This window comes from Coregonus lavaretus (assembly GCF_964263955.1).
Source record: "Coregonus lavaretus genome assembly, chromosome: 10".
NCBI lineage: Eukaryota > Metazoa > Chordata > Actinopteri > Salmoniformes > Salmonidae > Coregonus > Coregonus lavaretus.
Genome location: NC_139997.1, coordinates 27243663 through 27267523, shown reverse-complemented (window position 1 = coordinate 27267523; position 23861 = coordinate 27243663). Strand labels below are relative to the sequence as shown.

The following is a 23861-nucleotide window of genomic DNA, read 5'->3' as shown; positions in this document are numbered from 1 at the left end:
ATGGATGCAGCTAAGGGTAGAGAAATGAACATAACATTATCTGGCAACAGCTCTGGTGGACATTCCTGCAGTCAGCATGCCAATTGCATGCTCCCTCAAAACTTGAGACATCTGTGGCATTGTGTTGTGTGATAAAACTGCACATTTTAGAGTGGCCTTTTATTGTCCCCAGCACAAGGTGCACCTGTGTAATGATCATGCTGTTTAATCAGCTTCTTGATATGCCACACCTGTCAGGTGGATGGATTATCTTGGCAAAGGAGAAATGCTCACTAACAGGGATGTAAACAAATTTGTGCACAAGATTTGAGAGAAATAAGCTTTAAGTGCATATGGAAAATTTCTGGGATCTTTTATTTCAGCTCATGAAACATGGGACCAAAACTTGTTGCGTTTATATTTTTGTTCAGTATATATAAATTGTGCATAATTCCTAAAAATATCACCATAATGCAAATAAGTGTAACGATTAACATTTAAATGAGTGCTGCTGAATCCTGTCATTTGTAGCTTCCTATTTATTTTCACCTCGGTCAGATACTGGGATATTAACAGCTTTGCTGTAGCACTGGTGACAGATGAGGACCTTGTTTTCTTCTCTTCTCATGTTTTCAATCCCTCTCTTCCATCCATCCATCCTCCCTAAGCCCATAAGCTGGCCCAGCACCTGGGCACGCCAGTCCATGAGATCAACGGCAGGTTGCCGGGGCGCCCAGATGGCCAGGGTACAACCATGACCACCACACTGCTCCTGAGTCGCCACGCCCAGACCCCACTCCAGCCCGTCCTCTGGACCCTGTCCGCAGCCCCTTCCACCTCCTCCCCCAGGGGCCTAAGGCCAGCCAGGACCAGGGTTTCCCTATCACTAGACCCAGGGCTCAGAGCTTCTTTCACCCCCAACCGCAGTATCAGATCCTCCCTCTCTCCTGATCCAGGCCCCGGGCCTCCAGGGAGATGAAGACTCCTTCTCCCAACAGGTAAGAGAATGAGAAAATGATGGTGATGGTATTGATGAAGATTTTAGTAATATTGATGATGATACTATAAAAGACAGGTTGAGATGATGATGATGCTATTAAAGACAGGTTGAGAAGAATCATCTTGAACGCGTTGCACAACACGTCACTTCCTGTTAAACGTGGAATGTGGGAGAACTCGGATTGTTGTTTTGGAACATTTGTTGTTTTGGAAACCTTTGAAAGTCTATTGAAAAGGTTTGGTTACTAGCTAGATACCTTTTGAGCTTGGATCCCGCGACGCGGTTGGCATCAGTTGCTGGTCTGAGGAGGTGCTTGGCGTAGCAGCTAGCCTAGCTAGCTGCCTATCAAGCTAGCAGGGTTTTCTTGAGGGCTTGAATGCAGACACGACGCGGTTAGCCATTGTGGCTGGGACTGCGGATTGTGCCGGGCTTGTGGCTGTCTAGATCCCTGCTGTTTGTTGTTGTGGTTTCCATCTTCCCTGTGACCTGCCCTGTCTGGAACTACGAGGAGTAACAGCGTAACCTACGTTGCTACCATGACAAAGACCAAAGCCGGTGGGAGTACCGTTGAGGAGAGTGGTGTCTCTATCACAGGTGAAGGATCTTTTAAACTAACAGAAATAGTTCTACAAGCAGTTGTTACAATAACAAGAAAATAGCTTCAAGTTGCCATACTGATGAAGTCAACTAATAAAAGAATGGACGACAGGAGAACGGCAAGATGACAGCAATCTGTAAGTCATTGAGAGAGGACATCAGTTCTGTATGTGAATCCATGATAACAATGACAGAGAAATCAGATTATCTCGAGGGACAATCAAGGCGGAACAACATGGTTGTGGACGGAATTGCAGAATCTCCACATGAGACCTGGATGGAGTCTGAGGACAAAGTGAGGGAAATTATCTTGGAGAAACTGAAGATGGACCACCGGAAGATTGAGGTGGAGCGCGCCCACAGGACTGGAAAACCCACCACTGGCCCAGGTGACAGGCCCAGGCTGATAGTAGTCAAGTTCCTGAGGTTCAAGGACAAGGTAGCTGTTCTGGAAAAAGCCAAGAACTTGAGAGGAACGTACATCTTCCTCAACAAGGACTATCCTGAAGCTGTGCACCAGAAGAGGAAAGAACTTATCCCAGCCATGAAAGCTGCCAGAGCGCGTTGGGACATTGCTTACATCCGCTATGACAGGCTCTTTGTCAAAAGCCTGGAAGGGATGAGCGAGCCAAGCCTATGGGTTCGTAGCTTCAACCACGCAGCACACACACACACACACCAACTGATTTAATGGACTGCTGAATTATTTTCTTTTTTTTCTTTCTTAGTTTGCTCTTTTCCATATTATGTCTATCTCTGATAAACTACCCAGGAAAGGGCTGAAAATAGCCCATATTAATATATGTAGCCTTAGAAATAAGGTTCATGAAATCAATAACTTGCTAACATCAGATAACATTCATATATTAGCAATTTCTGAGACTCACTTAGATAATTAATTTGATGATACAGCAGTAGCAATACAAGGATATAACATCTATAGAAGATACAGGAATGCTTATGGGAAAGGTGTTGCTGTATATATATTCAGAGACATATCCCTGTAATGCTTAGAGAATATCTTATGTCAAGTGTTATTGAAGTGTTGTGGTTGCAGGTTCTGGGGTATTGCTATAGGCCACCAAGTGATAACAGTCAGTATCTAAATAATATGTGTGAAATGCTTGATAGTGTATGTGATGTAAACAGAGAGGTCTACTTTCTTGGGGACCTGAATATTGACTGGTTTTCATCAAGCTGTCCGCTCAAGAGGAAGCTTCTTACTGTAACCAGTGCCTGTAATCTGGTTCAGGTTATTAATCAACCTACCAGCGTGTTTACAAACACTACAGGAACAAGATCATCCACATGTATTGATCACATTTTTACTTTACCTGTACAACTTTGTTCTGAAGCTGTATCCGTACCCATTGGATGCAGTGATCACAATATAGTGGCTATATCCAGGAAAGCCAAAGTTCCAAAAGCTGGGCCTAAAATAGTATATAAGAGATCATACAAAAGATTTTGCTGTGACTCTTATGTGGATGATGTTAAAAATATTTGTTGGTCTGATGTGATTAATAAGGAGCATCCAGACAATGCACATGATGAATTTATGAAATTGCTTCTTCCAATTATTGATAAATATACACCTGTTATGAAACTGACTGTTAGAACTGTTAAGGCTCCATGGATCGATGAGGAATCGAAAAAAACATATGGTTAACAGATGGGGCAAAAGGAGTGGCTAATAAGTCTGGCTGCACATCTGACTGGCTGACTTACTGCAAATTGAGAAATTATGTCACTAAACTCAACAAAAGAAGAAGAAACTATTAAGAAGCCAAGATCAATGATATAAAGAATGATGGAAAAAAACTTTGGAGTACTTTAAATGAAATTATGGGCAGAAAGATATTCAACTCCATCTTTCATCGAATCAGATGCCAATTATTTTAATGATTACTTCATTGGCAAAGTGGGCAAACTTAGGCAGGAAATGGCAACAACGAACAGTGTGCCATCGTACTCATGTATAAAAAAAACTAATAACGAAATAAAAGCATTGTACGTTTGAATTTTGTAAAGCTAGTATGGGAGAGGTAGAAAATTATTGTTATCGATCAATAATGACAAACCTCCTGGCATTGACAACTTAGATGGAAAGCTACTGAGGATGGAAGCTGACTCTATAGCCACTCCTATCTGTAAAATCTTTAATCTGAGTCTAGAGGAAAGTCTTTGTCCTCAGGCCTGGAGGGAAGCCAAAGTAATTCCGCTACCCAAGAGTGGTAAAGCGGTCATTATTGGTTCTAACAGCAGACCTATCAGCTTGCTGCCAGCTCTTAGCAAACTGTTGGAAAAAATGGTGTTTGACCAAATACAATGCTATTGCTCTGTAAACAAATTAACAACAGACTTTCAGCATGCTTATAGAGAAGGGCAATCAACATGTACTGCGTGACACAAATGACTGATGCTTGGTTGAAAGAAATTGATAATAATAAGATTTTGGGAGCTGTACTGTTAGATTTCAGTGCAGTCTTTGATATTATTGACCATAACCTGATGAGAAAACGTATGTGGTATGGCTTTTCAACCTGTGCCATATCGTGGATTCTAATAGAACTCAGAGGGTTTTCTTTAATGGAAGCTTCTCTAATGTCCAACATGTAGGGTGTGGTGTACTGCAGGGCAGCTCTCTAGGCCCTCTACTCTTTTCTATTTTTACCAATGACCTGCCACTGGCATTAAAGAAAGCATGTGTGTCCATGTATGCTGATGATTCAACCATACACGCATCAGCAACCACAGCTAATTAAGTCACTGAAACCCTTAACAAAGAGTTGCAGTCTGTTTTGGAATGGGTGGCCAGTAATAAACTGGTCCTGAACATATCTAAAACTAAGAGCATTGTATTTGGTAAAAATCATTCTCTAAGTTCTAGACCTCAGCTGAATCTGGTAATGAATGGTGTGGCTGTTGAATAAGTTGAAGAGACTAAATTACTTGGTGTTACCTTAGATTGTAAACTGTCATGGTCAAAACACATACAGTGCCTTGCAAAGTATTCATTTTTCCTATTTTGTTGCATTACAACCTGTAATTTAAATTGATTTTTATTTGGATTTCATGTAATGGACATACAAACTTTTCAAAATTGGTGAAGTGAAATTAAAAAAATAACTGTGCTTAAACTTAACTTCAAATTTTGACTTTTGGAGAAATGGAACAACACAGAGCAGCAGGAGCAACAAAAACACTTCAAATGTTGACGTTTGGAGCAACTTCAAAATATAACGTTTGGAGAACGTGGATGAACGTCTAATTCTGCAGTGAGACGGTGATAGCTTGTTGGCCTAGCAGCCATCAAAAGATGAATGCCTGATGTCCACCTGAGGCATATGGCTTTTATTTTGCTGGATGGTTGCCCGCATTTTCCGTACTTGACGCACATGTGCTTCGCTTTTCAACTCGCTAAAAGCTAGTTGGAGTCTGTGTGTGTACTTCCGTTTGTACCACCACACGGTAAAGCAATGCAGGAGTTGAAATATTGAATGCATGCGGTACACCGAACACACCGCAGCCTAATGCAGCACCCCCAATGTAGCGCTGCAGACTGCTCCATTGAAAATGAATGACTTCCTCCAGAACACAAAGAGTTTGATGCATCTGGTGGACATGAGGCATAAGAGCTTAGTGCGGTGCCAATGCCACTTCAGCATTATGGCTACATTTCATACTAAGTTGTTGGCAGAACTTTACCCCAATCATGACTAGGTTGATTGGTGGAAATAAAAGTAGAGGCTTTGTCGCTGGCAATACCTTTCATATATAAAGACAATTCTGCAAAAAGTTGGCGGAAAAAAACGTCTTGATTTCAAAGTTGTATTAAAGTGTAAAGATTATTAGTTACTGATTGCAACCAGAGAGGATGGAAACCTACTATAAAATCTGTTGCAACTTATGTACAATGTTTGGCATCTTTAGGGCTATATAGACTATATAGGACTACAGACCCTTGGTGTAGAAAGCGTTCCATAGGGATGCTGGCCCATGTTGACTCCACTGCTTCCCACAGTTGTGTCAAGTTGGCTGGATGTCCTTTGGGTGGTAGACCCTTCTTGATACACAGGGGAAACAGTTGAGCGTGAAAAACCCAGCAGCGTTGCAGTTCTTGACACACTCAAACTGGTGTGCCTGGCACCTACTACCATACCCTGTTCAAAGGCACTTAAATATTTTGTCTTGCCCATTCACCCTCTGAATGGCACACATACACAATCCATGTGTCAATTGTCTCAAGGCTTAAATATCCTTCTTTAACCTATCTCCTCCCCTTCATCTACACTGATTGAAGTGGATTTAACAAGTGACATCAATAAGGGATCATAGCTTTCACCTGGATTCACCTGGTCAGTCTATGTCTTGGAAAGAGCAAGTGTTCCTAATGTTTTGTACACTCAGTGTATGCACATACACTGCCTTGCAAAAGTATTCATCCCCCTTGGCGTTTTTCCTATATTGTTGCATTACAACCTGTAATTTAAATGGATTTTTATTTGGATTTCATGTAATGGACATACACAAAATAGTCCACATTGGTGAAGTGAAATGAAAAAAATAACTTGTTTCAAAATATTCAAAAAAATAAATAACGGAAAAGTGGTGCGTGCATATGTATTCACCCCCTTTGCTATGAAGCCCCTAAATAAGATCTGGTGCAACCAATTACCTTCAGAAGTCACATAATTAGTTAAATAGAGTCCACCTGTGTGCAATCTAAGTGTCACATGATCTCAGTATATATACACCTGTTCTGAATGCCCAGAGTCTGCAACACCACTAAGCAAGGGGCACCACCAAGCAAGCGGCATTAATCAGAGAGGTAACAAAGAGACCAAAGATAACCCTGAAGGAGCTGCAAAGCTCCACAGCGGAGATTGGAGTATCTGTCTATAGGAACACTTTAAGCCGTACACTCCACAGAGCTGGGCTTTACGGAAGAGTGGCCAGAAAAAAGCCATTGCTTAAAGAAAATAATAAGCAAACATGTTTGGTGTTCGCCAAAAGCCATGTGGGAGACTCCCCAAACATATGGAAGAAGGTACTCTGGTCAGATGAGACTAAAATTGAGGTTTTTGGCCATCAAGGAAAATGTCTGGCGCAAACTCAACACCTCATCAACCCGAGGCATGGGGGTGGCAGCATCATGCTGTGGGAATGTTTTTAATCGGCAGGGACTGGGAAACTGGTCAGAATTGAAGGAATGATGGATGGCGCTAAATACAGGGACATTCTTGAGGGAAACCTGTTTCAGTCTTCCAGAAATTTGAGACTCGGACGGAGGTTCATCTTCCAGCAGGACAATGACCCTAAGCATACTGCTAAAGCAACATTCAAGTGGTTTAAGGAGAAACATTTAAATGTCTTGGAATGGCTTAGTCAAAGCCCAGACCTCAATCCAATTGAGAATCTGTGGTATGACTTAAAGATTGCTGTACACCAGCTGAACCCATCCAACTTGAAGGAGCTGGAGCAGTTTTGCCTTGAAGAATGGACAGTGGCTGATGTGCCAAGCTTATAGAGACATACCTCAAGAGACTTGCAGCTGTAATTGCTGCAAAAGGTGGCTCTACAAAGTATTGACTTTGGAGGAGTGAATAGTTATGCATGCTCAAGTTCTGTTTTTTTGTCTTATTTCTTGTTTGTTTCACAAGAAAAAATATTTTGCATCTTCAAAGTGGTAGGCATGTTGTGTAAATCAAATTATACAAACCCCCCAAAAATCCATTTAAATTCCAGGTTGTAAGGCATCAAAATAGGAAAAATGCCAAGGGGGGTGAATACTTTTGGAAGCCATTCAATGGTTGTAAAGATGGGGACAGGTCAGCCCATAATAAAGAAATGCTCTACTTTTTTGACACCACACTCCACAAAGCAATTCCTGCAGGCTCTAGTTTGATCTTATCTTGATTATTGTCCAGTCATATGGTCAAGTGCTGCAAAGAAATACCTAGTTAAGCTGCAGCTGGCCCAGAACAAATCCGCATATCTTGCTCTTCATTGTAATCACAGGGCTAATATTAATACTATGCATGCCTGTCTCCTTCAGCTAAGAGTTGAGGACCTTGAATTTTTTTTGGTATTTCACCCCCTTTTTCGATCTTGTCTCATTGCTGCAACTCCCCAACGGCCTCGGGAGAGGCGAAGGTCGAGTCATGCGTCCTCCGAAACATGACGCTTCTTAACACCCCCCTGCACCAATGTGTTGGAGGAAACACCATTCAACTGAAGACCGAAGTCAGCCTGCAGGCGCCCGACCCGCCACAAGGAGTTGCTAGAGCGCGATGAGCCAAGTAAAGCCCCCCCATCCAAACGCTCCCCTAACCCGGACGATGCTGGGCCAATTGTGCGCCGCCGTATAGGACTCCCGGTCACGGCCGGTTGTGACACAGCCTGGGATCGAACCCGGGTCTGTAGTGACGCCTCAAGCATTGCGATGCAGTGCCTTTCCCTCAAGGCGATAAATACTTTGTTGAGGGAAAATATACATTATATAATTGTAATGTGTTGTTGTCTCACCTAACTATCTTAAGATGAATGCACTAATTGTCAGTCGCTCTGGATAAGAGCATCTGCTAAATGACTAAAATGTAAATGTAAAATGTAATGTAGTTAGTATCATACTGCACAGTGCTGAAATTCATACATAACCTCTCTTGGATAAAAACAGACTGCATCACGTTAAGATATTTTAACTTTGGACATACCTCCTGTCTGAAGCGGTTGGTGAAGGTTTGTTGGACCTTGAGGAGCATCTGGAGCAGATATACTTGGAGCTGCTCCGTGGCTTGTGGTCCTCCAGGGTGAGGTAACGGAGTTGCCGTTCCAAAGCTCTCAACTCCTGCGGTGGACCTGGACATCGGTACTGCTAGAGGACTTGGCACTTCCACATCTCTTAGGGATCTCAGCTCGAGTGAAACCTACTTCACCCTCCTTGTGGTTGATAACAGATGACCCTGATCCGGACAGGGGTCTCCTGGATGCCTGCAAGCTCAAGGTCCTCAGAGTCTCAACTCCCACGACACGGGCAAGTGCCGGAAAGAGCATAGGCAAAGCAGACTTGCTTACAAATTTCACAACGCCTGTGCACTTTTTTTGTTGCAAAGTCTGCTATTGTCATCTATATTGTTGAAACATAACACAGGGAAAGATTATAATCAGATTATATCACTAGGCCTACATTTTTTACATTAACATCAATTAATTTGCAAGAATACTATCATTGTGACGCGTACTGAGTATACGAAGAGGCAGGACGCAGGCGCAGGAATTAACAAGGTCAAGGTTTACTTAACAATGACAAAGAGAAATAACAAAGATAGAGTAAACGATACGAAGCTAAACAATCACACACAACATCATACAGAACAGTCCACGGCTAAATAAAGGTGGTGACGAGATGATGAGGTGCAGGTGCGCTGGAGGTGATTAGGGTGCGTTGGGTTTCCATTCCGGTGTTGCCGAGGTGGTGCGCTCAGACCGGTGGCTCAGTAGACCGGCGAATCATATAACTAAGCTCTGTGATTTCTTTCTGTTGAGCCTTCATGTCCAATCTATTTCCTCTATATCTGTGTTTTATAGTTAGCAACGTACGCTATCATGCATGAACGGTGTTAAATCTTCCATGAAAAACACAATAACACCCAGTGAGCACCGTCCAACGCCAACGTCCATGGATCTTGAAATTTGGTCCGTCTGCCTGGCCTTAATTTCAATGTCCACAGAAGTCGTTTTCTGGTCCCCTCCGGACCACCTTATAGACGTCTATGTTTGGTTCAGATTTGGTCCGGTCCGGACCAGCCTTGATTTCAACGTCCACGGTGTCACGGATTCTGCCGGGACTGCTCCTCCTCCTGGTTCGGGCAGGCTTCGGCGTTCGCCGTCCCCGGAGTACTAGCTGCCACCGCTCTATGTTTCGTAGTGTGATTGCTTTTGTCTGTCTTTTACACCTGTGTCCATTTGTGTGTTGATTACTTGTCTTATAAGTTCCTTGTTTTGCTTTAGTCTGATTGTGTGTTGTTATTTTCTGCCTGTCGTGCAGAGCTGCGTGTTTGCACTCTGTCTTTGTTTGGGATTATTGTTTACGCGTGTTTGCGTAATTGCCTCGCCTCCGTCTGTTTTCGAGGTCGTGTTTTGTTTGTTGCTCTTTGGACTATTAAAGTCTTTTGGACGTATCCTCTGTGTCCTGCGCCTGACTCCTCCACCACATCCACATCGGAACTACTGACAGAACAACACACCTAACTATGGAGTCAGCAGGAACAGCGGCGGCACCCGAATCCCTGGAGGACCGGATCAGCTACCAAGACACCATGATCCGGCAACTTGGGGCCGCCATGGACGAGGTGTCCAACACTCTGCGCCGGTTGGTGACTCGAGAGGTGCCCACGCACTCTTACACCATCCCATCACCAACGGCCAGTCCTCCTCTCTCAGCACCGGAACCCAGTGGCATTCGGCTCTCGCTCCCGAGGGCATATGACGGTTCTGCAGCTGGGTGTCAGGGATTCCTCCTGCAGGTGGAACTCTACCTGGCCACAATACACCCGGCGCCCTCGGGATACGAGAGCGTCTCCGCCCTCATCTCCTGTCTATCCGGCAAGGCGTTGGAGTGGGCCAACGCCGAATGGAGGGGAATAGACGCCGCTACCATCACCTACGCAGAGTTCTCCCGCCGCTTCAGGGCTGTCTTCGATCATCCACCTGAGGGGAAAGCGGCGGGAGAGCTTCTGTTCCACCTCCGACAGGGGAAGAGGAGCGCACAGGAGTTCACACTGGAGTTCCGGACGCTAGCGGCGGATGCGGGGTGGAATGAGAGGGCCCTCATCGACCACTACCGGTGTAGCCTACGAGAGGACGTTCGTCGTGAGCTGGCCTGCAGGGACACCAACCTGTCGTTCGACCAGTTGGTGGACATTTCCATCCGTCTAGACACCCTGCTGGCTACCCGCGGACGTCCCGAGTGGGGGTCGTCCATTCCACCCTCCAGCACCTCCGAGCCGATTCCCATGGAGCTCGGGGGTGCTGGCGCTAGAGAGAGGAGGAGAGAGAACCCGAGGGGGGCCATCCCCTGCACCAACTGTGGTCGTGGAGGACACACCGCGGCCAGGTGCTGGGGAGGGTCTCCTGGGAGAGGGGACAACAGGTCACGCACTGGGGAGTCATTTCAGGTGAGTAGGCGCCCCACTTACCCAGAGCTTTCTGTTGGTCACATGAGTATTCCTGTGAGATTTCCACAGGTGGCACCTCATTCCCAGCATAAGGCGCTAGTAGATTCAGGCGCAGCTGGGAACTTTATTGATCGGGCATTTTGTTGTAGGTTAGGAATTCCCCTTCGGCCGGTAGAAGCTCCATTTCCTGTCCACGCCTTAGACAGCCGGCCGTTGGGGTCGGGCCTGATCAGGGAGGTCACAGCACCACTGACGATGACGACACAGGGGGGTCATGAGGAGATCATTCAGTTTTATCTGATTGACTCTCCTGCGTACCCCGTGGTGTTGGGGCTTCCCTGGTTAAGCACCCATGATCCTACCATTGCGTGGCAACAGAGGGCTCTTATGGAGTGGTCTGCCCAGTGTGTAGGGAGATGTCTAGGTGTTTCCGTAGGGGCGACCTCGGTTATGATTGGATCTCAGGAGCGCGTACAATCTGGTGCGCATTAGGGAGGGAGATGAATGGAAAACAGCATTTAGCACCACCTCGGGTCATTACGAGTATCTCGTCATGCCATACGGGTTAATGAATGCTCCTTCAGTCTTCCAATCCTTTGTTGACGAGATTTTCCGGGACATGCATGGGCAGGGTGTAGTAGTGTACATCGACGACATCCTAGTGTACTCTTCTACACGAGCCGAGCATGTAGCCCTGGTGCGCCGAGTGTTGAGAAGACTGTTGGAGCATGACTTGTATGTCAAGGCAGAGAAATGCCTGTTCTTCCAGGAGTCCGTCTCCTTTTTGGGTTATCGGTTGTCCGCGTCTGGTGTGGAGATAGAGGTAGACCGTGTATCGGCCGTGCGTAATTGGCAAACTCCAACCACTGTAAAAGAGGTGCAGCAGTTCTTGGGTTTTGCTAATTACTACCGGAGGTTTATTCGGGGTTTTGGACAAGTTGCAGCTCCCATTACGTCCCTGCTAAAGTGGGGTCCGGTTCGTTTGCAGTGGTCGGCTGAGGCGGACAGGGCATTTGTCAAACTGAAGAACCTGTTCACCTCGGCCCCGGTGCTGGTGCATCCGGATCCCTCTTTACCATTCCAAGTAGAGGTAGACGCGTCCGAGACCGGTATTGGGGCAGTCCTGTCACAATGGTCCGGCACGCCACCTAAACTCCTCCCCTGTGCGTTCTACTCCAAGAAGCTCAGCTCGGCGGAGCGCAACTATGACGTTGGGGACAGGGAGCTGTTAGCCGTAGTCCAGGCCCTTAAGGTGTCGAGGCATTGGCTTGAGGGGGCACAACACCCTTTCCTCATTCTGACTGATCACCGTAACCTGGAGTACATCCGGGCAGCTAGGAGATTGAACCCTCGTCAGGCTAGGTGGAACATGTTCCTAACCTGGTTTGTTTTTAAGATCACATACATCCCAGGGTCCCAGAATGGTAAGGCAGACGCCCTGTCCCGGTGGTATGACACAGAGGAGAGGTCCAACGAGCCTACTTCCATACTGCCGGAGTCTTGTTTGGTGGCTCCGGTGGTATGGGAGGTCGATGCGGAAATCGAGCGGGCACTGCGTACCGACCCTACTCCCCCCGAGTGTCCTGTGGGGCGGACGTACGTTCCGCTTGAGGTTCGTGATCGTCTTATTTATTGGGCTCATACATCACCCTCCTCTGGACATCCAGGTATTGGCCGGACCGTGCACTGTCTTAGCATGAAATACTGGTGGCCAACGTTAGCTAAGGATGTGAGGGTTTATGTCTCCTCCTGCTCGGTGTGTGCCCAGTGTAAGGCGCCTAGACATTTGCCCAGGGGTAAGTTACATCCCCTGCCCGGTCCACAACGACCATGGTCCCATCTATCGGTGGATTTTGTAACCGACCTACCCCCCTCCCAGGGGAATACCACCATTTTGGTCGTTGTGGATCGGTTTTCCAAGGCCTGTCGTCTCCTTCCAATGCCGGGTCTCCCTACTGCCCTACAAACCGCTGAGGCCCTATTTACCCATGTGTTCCGGCACTATGGGGTCCCCGAGGATATTGTGTCTGACCGAGGTCCCCAGTTCACCTCCAGAGTTTGGGGGGCGTTCATGGAACGATTGGGGGTCTCGGTAAGCCTTACCTCGGGGTACCACCCAGAGAGCAATGGGCAGGTGGAACGTGTCAACCAGGATGTGGGTAGGTTTTTGAGGTCCTATTGCCGGGACCGGCCGGAGGAGTGGTCTAGGTTCATCCCCTGGGCAGAGATGGCCCAGAACTCTCTCCGCCACTCCTCCACCAATTTAACACCTTTCCAGTGTGTTTTAGGTTATCAGCCGGTCCTGGCACCATGGCACGAGAGCCAGATCGAGGCCCCTGCGGTGGACGAGTGGATTCGGCGCTCGGAGGAGACGTGGGACGCTGCCCATGTCCATCTGCAGCGTGCCATCCGTCAACAAAAGGCGAGCGCCGATCGAATCCGCAGTGAGGGACCGGTGTACGCACCGGGAGATCGAGTCTGGCTCTCGACTCGAAACCTGCCCCTCCGCCTGCCCTGCCGGAAGCTGGGTCGGCGGTTTGTGGGGCCCTTCAAAGTCCTGAGAAGATTGAACGAGGTGTGTTACAGGTTACAACTGCCTATAGAGTACAAAAATATTAACCCCTCGTTCCATGTGTCTCTTCTCAGGCCGGTGGTAGCTGGCCCACTCCAAGAAGATGAGATAGGAGAGACCCCTCCGCCCCCTTTGGACATCGAGGGGGCCCCGGCGTACAGGGTCCGGACCATCTTGGACTCGAGGCGCCGGATGAGTGGTCTCCAGTATCTCGTGGAGTGGGAGGGGTACGGTCCGGAGGAACGTGCTGGGTGCCCAGGAGGGACATCCTCGATCCATCCCTCCTGACTGAGTTCCACCGTGGGCATCCCACGCGCCCGGGTCCGCGTCCTCCTGGCCGTCCCCGAGGCCGGGGTCGGCGCACGGCTGGAGCCGCGTGTCAAGGGGGGGGTACTGTCACGGATTCTGCCGAGACTGCTCCTCCTCCTGGTTCGGGCAGGCTTCGGCGTTCGCCGTCCCCGGAGTACTAGCTGCCACCGCTCTATGTTTCGTAGTGTGATTGCTTTTGTCTGTCTTTTACACCTGTGTCCATTTGTGTGTTGATTACTTGTCTTATAAGTTCCTTGTTTTGCTTTAGTCTGATTGTGTGTTGTTATTTTCTGCCTGTCGTGCAGAGCTGCGTGTTTGCACTCTGTCTTTGTTTGGGATTATTGTTTACGCGTGTTTGCGTAATTGCCTCGCCTCCGTCTGTTTTCGAGGTCGTGTTTTGTTTGTTGCTCTTTGGACTATTAAAGTCTTTTGGACGTATCCTCTGTGTCCTGCGCCTGACTCCTCCACCACATCCACATCGGAACTACTGACACACGGACGTCCGTACCTGCCTCGATTTGGCCCCAAAATAGATGTTTTTGATTGATTCAGATTTGATCCGGTCCGGACTGTCTGTCTATCTCCATACTTTCAGTGATGTCAAAGACATCTTATTTTCAATACTACTATTTTTGTATTGCATGACATCACATCAACATGCAAAACCAAGGCATACGTATTTTGTATTTTTTTATTTGATTTAATCCTATTCTTTAACTTTGATTATTGGTCCATTGCACAATATGTTGACAAATTACGTTGAAACAACGTTGATTTAACCAATTTGTGCCCAGTGGGATGACTCCTTTCTATGCGCACTAAAATTATGATCTGTTTCTCTGAATTGCCTAACACTGTAAGATCGTATTTTGTATCTTAGCTTCTAGCCATGTTGGCAATAGAACAAGCTTTCAAATGATGCTCACCTGACCCAGATTGCGATTTATAATGCTAGGAGAGCTAAGAAATGCACCTTATAGTTGAAGACTCTTCTTTGAGTCATAAAAGTGCATTGAATGAGGTGTGGCCACTTGGAGACACCAGTTAGTCCTTTCACTCAAACCCTTGTAATTATTTTGTCTTATGTTGCACCTACCATACATTTTCCAGGAATACTTTTATCATGTTACTGAACGTATCCAGAGTATTTTCAGATTTTGTTATCAACAAATGCGGCGAAAAGTATAGGAAATGTAAAATGCACATAAAATTAACAGTGTAATGTTTGGATTCAGTCTTGTGTCAGGTGAACTGTTGTGTCCTCAACTTTGGTCTAATAATTTCCCCATAATCTCAAACTTTTCCTTGCTACCATGCTTATGCATTTCATATTTCTTCTGTAATAAACATTTCAATTTTGCTATCCATATAGGCCAATTCCCACGGGTGTAAAGGGTTAAGCAGCTTTAGCTTTGATTACCCAATCGTGAATATGGTACATTGTAGAGAAGCCTGGAAACAATTGGTCCTCTGTAGCTCAGCTGGTAGAGCACAGCGCTTGTAACGCCAAGGTAGTGGGTTCGATCCCCGGGACCACCCATACACAAAAAAAATTATAATATGTATGCACGCATGACTGTAAGTCGCTTTGGATAAAAGCGTCTGCTAAATGGCATATTATTATTATTAATTAGCATTCTGTATACTTGTTCATGAGCAAACTTGCAATAACAAATTAATAATTGTAAAGTTTTGTAGCTAGCTAGGTCACCTTGGAGAGGTCCGATAAGCAGATGCATATCATAACTTGACAGCATGTGTGTGTGATTCGTTGTTGTTGTACTATTTCAGACTGAGATAGAGTGCCTCCACACCCACTCTCCAGCGCCATCACCAGTCTGAGAGTAAGGATGACTCAGCACTCAACTCTTCCATGAGGACAGGCAGAGAGGCCACACGGTCGTCCCCAGCCCCCCTGCCTCACCAGCAGCCTGCCTTGGCCCATCCAACGCTCTTCCACACCTCAACCCCAGCCCAAGGCTAAGCCCCAGGCTCAGAGGTCTAAAACCCCCCTGGTCTTCCATAGGCTCCTTGGGAAGAAATCCTCCGTGCCCCAGCCCCAGCCCAGACTGGAAAACAGGCTTACTCAAACCTGGACCTAGTCTCAGTTTGCCTCTAAGCTCAGGTAGAGCTCCACATTGGGCGGCAAAAGCACAGAATCCCCAACCAGTTCTGCCCCCAGATGCATGGAAGACCCAACACGGCAAGGGCCGCTACACCCGTCAGAGGCTACAGCCTGCCAGATGTACCCCTGTCGGACCCAGACAACCCACCATCACTATCCAGCAGCCTGAAGAAAGTGATACTCCTCAAAAGAGCTCAGATATAATTTGCACATTCTGTCCAGTCAAAAGGTGCTGTGAACAATCCTCTGGGGAACCCCGAGTCAGGCCCTTCACACCCATTGGGGGAAACTTGAGGAGGGAACAAAATAAGAAACCCACCCCTTATGACATCGCAACCAACTCTTCACACAGCTCTATAAACGCTGACTCCAACCACAAGAAAATACAGGACCTGACGAGACAGAATGCATTTGGCTTTCCTGTCAAGGCTTCTCACAAAACCACTGAGGTAAACATTGAAGAGCCTGAGTATCCAGAACTATGTGGCAAAATCTTTAGGGCAGGAGACCCTCTCCCAAGTGGTGCAGTGGTCTAAGGCTCTGCATTGCAGTGCTAGCTGTGCCACTAGAGATCCTGGTTCGAATTCAGGCTCTGTCGTAGCCGGCCGCGACTGGGAGACCCACAGGGCGGAGCACAATTGGCCCAGCGTCGTCCAGGGTAGGGGAGGGAATGGCCGGCAGGGATGTAGCTCAGTTGGTAGAGCATGGCGTTTGCAACGCCAGGGTTGTGGGTTTGATTCCCACGGGGGGCCAGTATGAAAAATAATAATGTATGCACTCACTAACTGTACGTCACTCTGGATATGAGTGTCTGCTAAATGACTAAAATGTAAAATGTAAAAATGAGACGGAGCGATAGACAGTGTTTACCTCTTCACCCCTCCCCCATCAGCCCAGCCCAGGAGGCCAGTCTGTACCAGTGTCTGGAGCACGAGATCCTGCCCAACCTCCAGCAGCTCAGCTCAGCGTCGACTCAGACTACATCTACAGCCTCCCAGACGACAGCGAGGAAAATGGTCAATACGAACCTACTCAGAATGTCCCTGAGAGTGACCATGGTGGATTCGCTACTGTTCCAGCTGGGTCCGAACCATCTCCACATACCTCAGCCTCTAATGCCACACATCCAGGTGAGGCCAGCTTCAATGCAGTCATCGCTGAGCTCTCCAAAGGGAAGAGGCTGCTGGAGAAGGTGTTTGTGGAGAGCTGGGTGAACACACACTCTGGCAGCCCTAGAGCTAGTAGAGAGACTGCAGCAGCACAGAGGTGGTGGACTCAAACTTAAACCTCGAAGTGGCAAAAGCCTGTTTGACCAGCTCCTGGTCCTCTCTGGGAATGGAGTTAGCATTAGCAGCAGGTGCAGGCGCAGGGTGACAGAAGCCACTTCACCTGCAGTGAACCCCAGAGCCACTACCGCAACAGGCTCAGATAGCCTGTTGAAACCAAGGAAAGGGTCTTTCAGGCAGAAGAGGACCTTGAAGAAACCAGAGAGGGTGCCCTCCATCTATAAGCTGAAGCTTCGGCCCAGAGTCCATCCCAGGCACGACTATAGACCAGGCAGGAAGCCCATGCGGATCCCCACCCAATCTCCTACAGAGGGTATCAACCCGCAGAGGAGCCTGGAGGGTCCAGAAGGGACATACACATAGACAAGCATCACACACACACACACACACACACACACACACACCTCAAAGCTGAATTGATGCATCAGACCACACAGAGTAGTGATGAAAGATTATCAGCATTCAGTGCAGCATTCACCTCACACAAATATAAATGTTTTCAACTATAATGCTCAGTTTCAGTTCTATTTTTGTTTTACTTATTTTGTGTGCACTGCACTCCAATTGTGTGATAAAAATATTTTAACCCAAAACATAACACTATTTCTTTAATGCTCTGGTAATCATATTTGCCTTTATTCCAAAAGAAAATAGCAATTTTCCCCCACCATTCTCCTCTATTCTCCGAAAGCTGAATGTATTAAATTCCCTGTGATTTTATATGTAAGGGAAATCTATTTGGAGGTCAATTTCTCCTTCCCAGTAGCTCACGGCTACTTTCCAAATGCACTTTTTAAATGCTGAACCAGGCCGAGAGCAATACACACACACACAAACACAAACACAGAGGCAGCAGGCAGACACAGTCGGGCGTCTCACAGCTGCTTCCGCGTTGCTCCAGGATCCATTCTACCAGAGCACAGAAGATAAGCAGACAATCTCACCGAGACCCACAGACCCAGTATTGAGGCACGGCTGAATTTCAGAGCCATTGTATTGATACAAGGCTGCATACACACATCCACTCACATTCTCAAAAACACAGATAGACAACACCCTCGCACACAGTCACGCAGCATGAGATGGGATACCTTTGGTGGCTGAAGCCACAAACTCTTTTGCTGATGTATTTTTTATGCAAGATTTTAAAGTTTCAGATTCATGATTTATGTGTGTCTTAAGAGCTGATTCACAGATAATGAACTTTGAATAGATTTTTGAAAACATAATTGTTTTTGATCAACATTCAAGGCATTATTTTTTAATTGACCTCTGCCTCCCAGGAGTGACCCTCTCATTAAACAGTTCTGCGGGTCGCTACTTTAGCATCCTCTGATTGCTCCATTTCACCTCAGATGCTGTCCTAGTCACCTTGTGCGTATTGAGTTTCGTGGCTGCAGACTTATAAATAACCCTCTGGCAAAATGCTGCTATTAATATCCCTCGTCAGAGCTGCAGCCCGTCACACTACAGCAGCTGTGCTTGTTCCCCATCCGCTCGCTCTCGCGTCACGCTCCTCGTCTCTCAGACTCGACTAGGAATACTCCTTCAATTACTGCCACTGTATGTGGGGCCGGCCAACGAGACACACACATACTGGAATGAACTGTTCTAGGGAAGCACAATACACACTGGGACATACCAGGGATCAGCATCCAGTAGCCTTGAACTCAAATTCAGTCGTTTTTTCAGCAACTTCAATTCTCAAAACAGGCACGTATTGAGTTTGTTGAACAATTGATTAGTTTGAATACAGCATTAAAACATCTTCTAATTCACAACTAGTGGTTATTTCCTTATGAGGCCCCCAGGTTCAATATACCCCTCCAGTAGATCACAATACCGATATTTTAGACACCTCCTCACAATACTAGGATAATGGTTCTCATGAGAAGGGGCATTTATTGAGACCTTGGGAAAATCAACAGGTATCCTGTAAATAAAACGTTTTATTGGAATGTGTAATGATGTAGTACCCTGGTAAGAGATGATACAGGTATATGGCTGAGGCAGTGGAGGAGGGAAAAGTATCTAAGTCAATATGACCTGTGGAGTAAAGGGCTATCATTCAAGGCAGTGGTCTTTATGAGACTCGGAGAGTCGGTCGAGTTTCTATAGCATGTATTATAGACCAGACAAACCTACCTGTGGAGTATCAAATTATGATGACATAATCATGAAACAGACCAGCAAATAGGACGTCTGAGCACTTCGTAATTATAGCTTCACATCAACACAGCCCTATTTCACATTCATCTTCGTAATCATACACAGTCAGGTAGCTCATCAGCATACAGTATATAAAGTAATTTTTTATTCAGGAAGATGCTCGTTAAAATCACAGGACACGACAGTAGTTCAGTGCTGTTCTGATTTCAAGGGCTATTACAGACATTTGTGGCTCTCCTTATGCAATGTGATTGGCCAGAAACAGATTAAATACTTCTGCCACCTGCAACTGGCAGTTTATTGTCAATATCATGAAGGAATCGCCATCTTCTTATAGTATTACACAAATCTTGTTCCACTCAAATGCACTCTGTCTTATACACAAGAGGTTCTAGTCAGGTAGGCTAGTATCTGCATTGTATTCTTTATAACAGTATTCTCCTTTCATTGAATACAAACTTTTAGCAACAAGTTCATCCTTTATTTCCCCCTTATTCCAAAACAAATTCTAGCTTACTGTTTTACCGAAGGTTACCAGGATTCAAGCAGGGCATGCTTATTTATTGCTGTATTTAGCAGTTAAGACCCTGAACAGGCCGATATGTTGGCAACAACTGTCTAGCCTCAAGTATTTTATTACATTTAGACCTCTTCTTTTTACAATATCTCATTATTAACAGGCTGATACCAGGGGTTTGGTTTGAGTTGCGTTTGTAGGTATAAAGTGCCTTGCAAAAGTATTGACTGGATTTCTTCACATTTTATTGTGTTACAAAGTGGCATTAAAATTGATTTAATTGTCATTTCTTGTCAACAATCTACACAAAATACTCTGTAAAAATTATTTATAGTATTCAGCTCCCTGATTCAATACATGTCAGAAACACCTTTGGCATCGATTACAGCTGTGAGTCTTCTTGGGTAAGTCTACAGTGGGGAAAAAAAATATTTAGTCAGCCACCAATTGTGCAAGTTCTCCCACTTAAAAAGATGAGAGAGGCCTGTAATTTTCATCATAGGTACACGTCAACTATGACAGACAAAAGGAGAAAAAACATCCAGAAAATCACAATGTATGACTTTTAATGAATTTATTTGCAAATTATGGTGGAAAATAAGTATTTGGTCACCTACAAACAAGCAAGATTTCTGGCTCTCACAGACCTGTAACTTCTTCTTTAAGAGGCTCCTCTGTCCTCCACTCATTACCTGTATTAATGGCACCTGTTTGAACTTGTTATCAGTATAAAAGACACCTGTCCACAACCTCAAACAGTCACACTCCAAACTCCACTATGGCCAAGACCAAAGAGCTGTCAAAGGACACCAGAAACAAAATTGTAGACCTGCACCAGGCTGGGAAGACTGAATCTGCAATAGGTAAGCAGCTTGGTTTGAAGAAATCAACTGTGGGAGCAATTATTAGGAAATGGAAGACATACAAGACCACTGATAATCTCCCTCGATCTGGGGCTCCACGCAAGATCTCACCCCGTGGGGTCAAAATGATCACAAGAACGGTGAGCAAAAATCCCAGAACCACACGGGGGGGACCTAGTGAATGACCTGCAGAGAGCTGGGACCAAAGTAACAAAGCCTACCATCAGTAACACACTACGCCGCCAGGGACTCAAATCCTGCAGTGCCAGACGTGTCCCCCTGCTTAAGCCAGTACATGTCCAGGCCCGTCTGAAGTTTGCTAGAGTGCATTTGGATGATCCAGAAGAGGATTGGGAGAATGTCAGATGAAACCAAAATATAACTTTTTGGTAAAAACTCAACTCGTCGTGTTTGGAGGACAAAGAATGCTGAGTTGCATCCAAACAACACCATACCTACTGTGAAGCATGGGGGTGGAAACATCATGCTTTGGGGCAGTTTTTCTGCAAAGGGACCAGGACGACTGATCCGTGTAAAGCAAAGAATGAATGGGGCCATGTATCGTGAGATTTTGAGTGAAAACCTCCTTCCATCAGCAAGGGCATTGAAGATGAAACGTGGCTGGGTCTTTCAGCATGACAATGATCCCAAACACACCGCCTCGGGCAACGAAGGAGTGGCTTCGTAAGAAGCATTTCAAGGTCCTGGAGTGGCCTAGCCAGTCTCCAGATCTCAACCCCATAGAAAATCTTTGGGGGGAGTTGAAAGTCCGTGTTGCCCAGCGACAGCCCCAAAACATCACTGCTCTAGAGGAGATCTGCATGGAGGAATGGGCCAAAATACCAGCAACAGTGTGTGAAAACCTTGTGAAGACTTACAGAAAACGTTTGACCTGTGTCATTGCCAACAAAGGGTATATAACAAAGTATTGAGAAACTTTTGTTATTGACCAAATACTTATTTTCCACCATAATTTGCAAATAAATTCATTAAAAATCCTACAATGTGATTTTCTGGAATTTTTTGACGTGTATTTTCTGGATTTAGTTGACGTGTACCTATGATGAAAATTACAGGCCTCTCTCATCTTTTTAAGTGGGAGAACTTGCACAATTGGTGGCTGACTAAATACTTTTTTCCCCCACTGTATAAGAGCTTTGCACACCTGGATTGTGCAATATTTGCCATTATTCTTTTCAAAATTTTGCCATAAATTTACAAGCAGATTTAGGGCTCTATTCAATCAGATACGCTTTAGCCGACATCCACATAGCGGTTGTTTTGACGGTGTTGGTGGTGGAACTGTGTTAGAGCTGGCTCTGTATTATACCTAAAGCGGACATTGCCATTGGCTGCATGGAGTGGCACTCTCAGAAATCCCATGCAGCCTTGTTTACAAGTTTGAACACTGGTATGTCTACACCTCGATTAGGATGATAGAAATCCTCAGTATTTTGTTTAATGATTTTTCAATTTTAGTGTAATTATTTCTATATAGCCTACACTTTCTCGGCGGATGTGTCTTCAGTGACAATGATTGCAAGAGCAGCTACTCACGGATTTGAAGGCTCCAATGTAGTTCCACCTCTGACACCGCCAAAACATCCGCTATGCAGGTGTCTGCTATCACCGGTTAATGCTTGATCTGATTGAATCTAGGCCCTAAGTCAAAACTGGAACTTGGCCACTCAGGAATATTCACTGTCTTCTTGGTAAGCAACTCCAGTGTAGATTTGGCCCTGTGTTATAGGTTATTGTCCCACTGAAAGGTGAATTCCTCTCCCAGTGTCTGGTGTAAAGCAGACTGAAGCAGGTTTTATTTTTGTTGTTGTAATTTTTACCCCCTTTTTCTCCCCAATTTCGTGATTACGATCTTGTCTCATCGCTGCAACTCCCCAACGGGCTCGGGAGAGGCAAAGGTCGAGTCATGCATCCTCTGAAACATGACCCGCCCGCTTAACCCAGAAGCCAGCTGCACCAATGTGTCGGAGGAAACACCGTTCAACTGACGACCGAAGTCAGCCTGCAGGCGCCTGGCCCGCCACAAGGAGTTGCTAAGAGCACTATGAGCCAAGTAAAGCCCCCCCGGCCAAACCCTCCCCTAACCCGGACGACACTGGGCCAATTGTGCGCCGACCTATGGGACTCCCGGTCATGGCCTGTTGTGACACAGCCTGGGATCGAACCCCAGGCTGTAGTGACGCCGCAACACTGCGATGCTGCGCCACTCGGGAGGCCCTGAAGCAGGTTTTCATCTACGATTTTGCCTGTGCACACACCTCATCCTGTTTCTTTTTATCATGAAAAACTCCTGAGTATTTGCCGATGTTAAGCATACCCATACCCTGATGCAGCCACCACCATGCTTGAAAATAAGGAGGGAGTTACTCAGTGATGTGTTGTGATGGATTTGCCCTAAGCATAAGTTTTGCATTTAGGCCAAAAAGTGTATTCCTTTCCTGTGTTTTTTTGCAGTATTACTTTATTGCCTTGTTGCATACAAGATGCATGTTTTCTGTATATTTTTATTATTCTTTTCACTGTCATTTAGGTCAATATTGTTGTTGATCCATCCTCAGTTTTCTCCCATGACAGGCATTGAACTCTGTAGCTGATTTAAAATCACCAATAGCCTCATGGGGATATCCCTGAGCAGTTTCATTCCTGTCCTGCGGCTCAGTTCAGAAGGATGACTATCTTTGATGTGTCTGGGTGGTTTAATACATAATCCACAGCATAATTATTTACTTGACCATGCTTAAAGAGACATTCAATGTCTGATTTGTTATTGTTACCCATCTACCAATCACTGCCCTGCTTTATGAGGTGTTTGAAAAGCTACCTGGTCCTTGTAGTTGAATCTGTGCTTGAAATGCAATTTTTGACTGAGGGACCTTACAGATGTTGTATACATGGAGGACAGAGGAAGGATTAGTCATTCAAAAATCATGGCAACCCCTATTATTTCACACAGAGTGAGTCCATGTAACTTTTTATGTGATTTGTTAAGCCAAATGTTACTCCTTAACTAATTTAGGCTTGCCTAAACAAAGGGGCTGAATACTTATGCAATGACTATATTTTAGTTATACATTTATCTTCTTCCACTTTTACAGAGTATGTTGTGTAGATTGTTGACAAAATATGACAATTAAATCAATTTTAATACCACTTAATACAACTTTATATACAGTACATCCAGTGCCTTGCAAAAGTATTTTGTCACATTATTTTGTTTTAAAAACCCTTATCATGTGCATCTACA

General features: G+C 45.7%; 1 pseudogene across 1 annotated transcript; it reads left to right on the top strand.

Moving 5' to 3' along the window:
- On the top strand, positions 1 to 18585 carry LOC311136281 (annotated as a pseudogene). The gene is made up of 6 exons: positions 1 to 16; positions 648 to 977; positions 15428 to 15810; positions 15863 to 16280; positions 16621 to 17414; positions 18576 to 18585. The product of its transcript is annotated as an uncharacterized misc_RNA (transcript).
- The last annotated feature ends 5276 nt before the right edge of the window (positions 18586 to 23861 follow it).